The sequence below is a fragment of the Sphaeramia orbicularis genome, chromosome 16 (genome assembly GCF_902148855.1).
Source record: "Sphaeramia orbicularis chromosome 16, fSphaOr1.1, whole genome shotgun sequence".
Taxonomy (NCBI): domain Eukaryota; kingdom Metazoa; phylum Chordata; class Actinopteri; order Kurtiformes; family Apogonidae; genus Sphaeramia; species Sphaeramia orbicularis.
Genome location: NC_043972.1, coordinates 14346367 through 14353699, shown reverse-complemented (window position 1 = coordinate 14353699; position 7333 = coordinate 14346367).

Genomic DNA, 7333 nt, shown 5'->3' with positions numbered 1-7333 from the left:
GACAACTGAATAAAACGTGACTTTTTCAAGTGTGTCCATCCTAATTTTGTTCATTATCTAATTCATTTCTTTCGTTTTTATTCATTCTATTTATTATTTTATTAGTTTTTGTTCGTCTTCTGTTTTTTTTTACTTTTGGTAAAATTTGTGCTTGTTCTTTCCACATTTAGTATTTTGCAGGTTTTTATTCATTTTTGTTCATTTCCATCCACTGTTATTGATCCAACTCCATGGGTTTTACTGGGGAATCAATGTTGTAGAAGATGACGGTGTTTCCACGGTAACCACGGAGCCTCTGAACGTCCAAATGGGTCATATCTGATGACCATAAAAATATAACAAACTGTTTTTTACACCAATTATTGACATGTATTAATAGGTTTAGTGGTTCAGAAGTTATTAAATATTTTACATTAGTAGATGTTTTTGGATTTGAGGGTTCATTTACATGTCTGCAGCTGCTTCAGGCTTAAGTAAAAATGAGCATTAACTGTACTGAACCCATGTGTTGTGACGTACTGTGTGTGTGTGTGTGACTCTACTGTCCACGTCTACCGTTTCCTTAATCACATCTGCTGCTGTAACCGTGGACCGAAGGTGACGTCAGACAGGTGATACGACAGGACTGGATATGTCCGACACTCCCTCACACACGTTCACTTCCAACACAGTCTGAAAAAAATCAAACCTAACTTTTGTTCCCGATCTGACTTTTTCAGGACGCGGTCGTTTCAGTCATTTCATCACATGTGTAATGAGAGTCTTGGTCATTGATGGGAGGTGTTGATATCCATCCCTTTATTTCATGGGAACCATTTTTGACGGAGCTTTGGCGATTGAATTTCTAGATGAATGTCCTCTATTCTACAAGACACCTGTCTCTTATCTCCCTCTTATCTGGGAGGATCGAAGCATGCAGACTCTTGAATTACCATCCATACAATGTCATCTGTTTGTCCCCCAAGTTGGTGAAACCCGACCTTGAAATCAGAGCCTCCTAAAATAAATAAATGAAACCCTAATCAAAAATGCTCCTCTCCTTTGGATGGGTGTCAAAGAGGAAGGATGATCCGTCCTGATTTGATTTTGTTTCCAAACCACATGATGCATTCGGACAATTAAATTTTCAGTGAGTCATTGGCTGATGGCCTGTGAGTGAGTGCTGCCGGGCCGGGCCTCGGGCTTGGGTTTCTTGCGGTTCTGCCGACACTCTGAGGACAGGTTATTTATTTTGGCCCGATGCCATGTCTGAGAAAACCATGTTTCTGTGTGTGTGTCTGGAGTGACAGAGGAAGGTCAAAAGTGTTCAAAGACCAGTGAAGACACAGCCCATGTCTGGAACCCGGCGTGGACCTGGACCTGGGACTGGGTTCACTACAGTCAACGCCGTCGAGTTATTCACACACATACGTCTGATTTATTTAACAGGTCAAGAAGCATTATGATTCAAAGCTCACGTCCAAGAGTGTCCCATAGTTACAACAATATGAACACAACAAACCAACAACTGTCCTTCACTACAAATACATAAAATACAGGGTTTAGTTATTAGAACCAGAACCAGAACACTTTATTAAACCCATACTTCCTACTGTCTTCTCTCTGGAACACTGAGATTCTGATGAATGAAAAGTGCATTATAAATACAAATTATTATTATGATTTTGTCACAGTTTGTCCACTCAGAAATAATAATAAGTAGCAGGAAAGAAATTATCAATACAAAAAATAGATAGATAGATAGATAGATAGATAGATAGATAGATAGATAGATAGATAGATAGATAGATAGATAGATAGATAGATAGATAGATAGATAGATAGATAGATAGATAGATAGATAGATAGATAGATAGATAGATAGATAGATATTATTTTGCATATTTTATGGTACTTTTTATTCTATCCTATTTACCTTTTATGTGTTTCATTTTATTTTTTATCTTTCTCACGCTACAAAAACCCAGACCTGGGTGACTCTATTTCTTTCTACCATGTACCAGTGACAGTAAAGATGAATCTGAGTCTAACAAATGAAAACTACAAATGTTTGTCTTTGTTTTAATGTGAACATTTTTTAAAGTAAAATCACATGATAAAAAAAGTTTACATTTACAAACTATCCTTTCACCAAAAGTGAAAAGATGACAAAACACAGTTCGTCATCCCCCTGTAATTTTAATTTAACCCATAAAGACCCAAACGTCCACCTTTAACCTAAACCATCTACTGATCTAAACTGTTTAATTCCTGTTGATCCACTAATCCTATCAATCCATATCAATAATGGGTGTAAAATACAGTTCTTCATCTTTTCATGGTCATCACGTATATGATCCATTTCGATGTTCAGAGGCTCCATAGTTACCGTGGAAACACCGTCATCTTCTACAACATTGATTCACCAGTAAAACCCATGGAGTTGGATCAATGACAGTGGATGGACACTCTGGGTTTATGATCAGTTAATGACAGATTTTGCTTAAAAAGTGACTTTTATTCAGTTTTCTCTGTTGCTGACGTTACAACAATCAACTTTAATTTGAGCTTTTATGAACATCTACATGCTTAGAAAATTCAATATGGGAAAATACCTGATTTTCACTGACAAAAAACACAAAATAGAGGGGATAATATTATTATAAATGGAAGATAAATCACTTAAGAAAGGTTAAATAGAGAGAAAAATTCCCCTGGGAACTGCCACAAAAGTAGCACTGGGTCTTTGAATCTAGAATGCTGGTTACTCCTCTATCTCCTACTAAATTCTAAAATGATGTGGTTTCCTGGTGTGTCCACACATACCCACACACATTTGTTTAAAACTCTTCTTCTTCTCTTGTTGTAACATCCTTCAACATCCAGGGTTTTTTTTTATGTTCATATAACTCAAGTTGTGCAAAAGGTTCTTTCCATTGCAGTTTTGCATGATATACCAATTTCGCTACGCACGGAAAACCACCTCTTGGAAGCGCAAAAAATTCTCATCGAAAAGTGAGTTTTGGCGAAATTGTCTTTTTTTTTCCATTAGGCAAATTTTCATGCATAAGTTATATTCACACAATTTGAGGGTCAGTGGAAAAGAGACTACAGTCAGTGGAGTTAAACACCCATAAAACAAAATGTAACTGAATTAAGATGAAGTCACTGAGGATAATCTGCTGGAGGGGCTGTGATGGTGGTGGTGGTAGGGGGGTGTAGCGGTCCGTGACACCCCTTATACCTGCAGGGTGTGTCGAGGAGGTGATGATGTCATCAAAATGAGCCCTGGCGTGATGTTCTCCAGGATGAGGCCGGGCCAAAGGGGGGGTGGGATGGTTGTGCGTGTGTTGGGGGGGTTGATTTAGTAGGCACTGAGGCATGCAGCTCCACTAACGGCGCTGCATAATTCCCACCAAAACGGGAAAAGAAGTTTTTGGTTTGAAGTGTATGTGTGCTCCATAAATAATGAAGGCTGCTGGGCCCAGGCCGCTGTTTTCCTATTACACTCCATTGGGTTTGTTCCTCATTGAATTTTAATCTCAGAGAATAAAGACCACTCTTCAAAAACAAGTCAACAGGAAATAACTAAATGAGCACTCCTTAAGGATTAAAACCAGTCTGGGAACTTTATTTATAGGCGCTGCACTGTTGTGCAATTATGTGAAGTTGAAGTTGTAGAGTTTTTTTGAACACGACTTAAAGACATTGTGTTTCTCGGCTGTTTTTCTTGTTTGTCAGAGTCGAAGTAAATGGAAATGATACGATTCATCACTTCATCTGGACATTGTAGTTTTATTCTTAGTTACGTGCCAAAGCCTGTTCTACAACGGCATAGTAGGACCAAATAAGAAAATAAAAACACTGTCACTACGAGAATAGTCATAAAATGTTGAGATAAAACCTGAAATTTTATGAGAATAGAGCTGAATACAAGAGTCATACTTTTACAAGAACAAAGTCGTAATATTATGAGAATAACGTCCTAATTTAAAAACAAGCTGGAACAACATCATGATTTACGAGAAATGAAGTTGTGTTGTAACCACCGTCAGTCCTGCAGTCGACCACTTCCAGTCAGTTCCTCCTCCACAAAAGAGACAACTTGCTCCAAATCCGTTTGGTTCTTACAACGAAAAACAAACCCAAACATGTGCGAACTGTCTTCAGAGTCCTTCTACTAATGCTAATGGTGGGCGGGGCTAATAGGCTCAGTATTTGGCCTTTGTGCGTAAACCCCAAATAAAAGTAGAACCTCATAAAATGTTCCAAGTTCTCCATTATGCAATGCGTTGGTACGACTTTATTCTGGTAAATTACAATTTTTCCTGCTTGTTTTTGAATTACTACGTTATTCTCATAATATTATGGCTTTATTCTCAAAATGACGACATTATTCTCATAATATTCCAACTTCATTCTCATAAGATAATGACTCTTTTTGCATTCGACTTTATTCTCTTAAAATTATGAGTTTTTCCTCGATATTTTATGATTTTATTCTAATAGTGACAGTGTTTTTATTGTTCCTGTGTGGCCCTAACACGCCATTGTACTTTTTTTTAATCTATTCAGAGGTCAAATAAACCAAGGCTGTACATACAAACACCAAACCTATAAGACTAACCTGCTGATAAACTCCACCTGTGCTGAGTTAAAGTCATTTTTTCCGTCTAAAACATGCAGTAGATGATGTATTCTCTATATAATATGTTGTCTTTACAGTAAATGAAGCTGAACAGGTCATTCAGGCTCTGTCTACAGTCGTACTGCTGCCCCCAAGTGGAAAAGCCTCAACATTACACTTGTTTCATGAGTTTATCTTAAGGTGTATATCAAACTCATTTTTCAAGTCCAGGCTGAAAACGCCTCTGTTCAACTGTGCATATAACAACTGAAAGTGTTCTATCTGCGCTCTTCTCTTCTACTGTTTTATTGATTATGTTTTGTGTGTTTTTAACTTGTCTCTTTTCTATTTTTATAAAGCACAGTGAATGAATTGTGCCATACAAGTAAATCTGCCTTGCCTAAAATAACAGAATAAAATATAAACCAAATGTTTCTCTGTTTTAAAGTTAGAAAATAAAAATTACATGACGAAATTGTTTATTTTTACAACCTTTTAAAAATGTGAAGAACCTGAACAAAGTATTAATAACCTCAGATTTTTTGAGAAAAATAAATGCAATTGTATAAATATTCTGCCTCAGTTCATCATTTCCACATATACATTATAACATACAGACCACAGTGGATCTACAAATACACAAAACATTTAGTAACAGACTGAATATTGGTACAATTACACTTTTACATTAAGACATTTCAGGTTATGCACGTTTTTTGTGAAAGGACAGTTTGTAAATGTAAATATTTTCATAAAATGTTACTTTTTTTCACCAAAACAAAGAGAAAAGTTTGTATTTGACATTATTTATAGGCTACTATGATGGTATTTTACTGGTCTGGTCCACTTTAGATCAAATTGGTCTGAATGTAAAACTTGAACTAAAATGACTTTAACAGCATTAATTAATACCTTCAGTGTAATTTTTGCTTTTTACATATTCATCCCATGGGCCGGACTGGACCCTTTGGTAGCCGGTTTTGGTCCACAGGCCTTATGTTTGACACTGCTGGTTCATATGAGCTGTTAACATATTATTGTAGTTTCTAATCTACGCACTTTATAAACATACTGTTTTAATCCATGAAGTTATTGATTGAAAATGAAGTTAATTAAGGATGTTGAATAATTAAAGATCTGCAGAATCTGAATAAAATAAAACTATTGTCACATAAAACAAACTGTACAAATCTCATTTTAAGTTGTTGTTGAATGCCGTCATGTCATCTCCATGGCAACACACAGGAGCTGATGCATGAAGTTGTAGATGTTGTTTTGTCCACCTGGGGGCAGCAAAACAACATGTAAACATCCACAGACAAAGTGAGGATGCACATTGTTATCCATAATGATGGAAACATGTCAGTAAGATTTAATTTTTCATTCTACTTGCATATTTATATAAATATTTATAGAAATATAAATTTTCATATTTTTCTTTTATTTTCTATTTTTAATTTTTCACTCATTCCTGGGGTTTTTCTAACAGTTATTGGAAAAAATTAAGTCTTATCTTCTCCATATTATTTATTATTTCTTGAATTGTCTTTTGGTCAGTTTTATTCATTTTACTCATTTTATTTATTTTTTTCTTCCATTTTGTTCAGTTTGTTGCTTATTTTGTTCATATTGCTTATTATTTTGTCGGTTTATTTTTCATTTTTGTTCATTTTGTTGATCTCCTTGAATATTTTTGTTCATTTTGTTGCTTATTTAACTCTTTTTTTGCTGTTTTTTCACATTCTTTATTGTTTTGTAATTTTTTTTATTAGTTCTTGTTCAGTTTATTTATTGTAGAAGATGACAGTGTTTCCATGGTAACTACAGAGCCTCTGAATGTCCAAATGGGTCATATCTGATGACCATGAACAGACTTTTTTTATTCATTTTCATTCATTTTAATTATTTAATTATTTTTTTCCTTCAGTCTTATTCAGTTTGTGGTTTATTTTGTTCAAGTACTTCATATTTGTTGATTTATTGTTCATTTAATTGATCACTTTGTTTTTGTTCATTTTGTTGCTTATTTTAGTTTAGTTTTTTTGGGTTTTTTTTTACTTCATTTTCGTACATTTTTGTCTAATTGTTTCCACGTTGTGTATTACTTTATATATTTTTTTAAATTTAGTTTTTCTCATTCTATTTATTATTATAATATCCATCCACTGTCATTAATCCAAATCCATGGGTTTTACTGGTGAATTAATGTTGTAGAAGATGACAATGTTTCCACGGTAACTACGGTGCCATTTGGATGTTCAGAGACATCCAAATGGGTCATATTTGATGACCATGAAAAGATTAACTGTATTTTACACCCATTATTTTCATGCATTGATAGGATTAGTGGATCAACAGGTATTAAACAGTTTAGATCAGTCAATGGTTTTGGTCGATGGTGGATGTTTGAGTCTTTAAGGGTTAAATTAAAAGCACGGGGGGTTAAATGCTTCTGTTTAGTTGGAACTGAAGCATCATGAAAGGAGGCTGTAGAGACAGAGAAATGGGCTGCAGACTGACACCCACCGACTCATTAGACCAAACACTACAAAGAACCACATGTTGGTCAGGTAAAGCTGTTCCGTCTCCATGACGACGTCCATCCACAAGAAACAGGAGGGGATTTCAGCCTCATTTTACTTGATGGGTTTTAATCGAGAAGAAGAAACATGAGGACACATGTAGAAAGTATTTATATTCAGCTCTGCTCATAAGTGGTTTCAGATG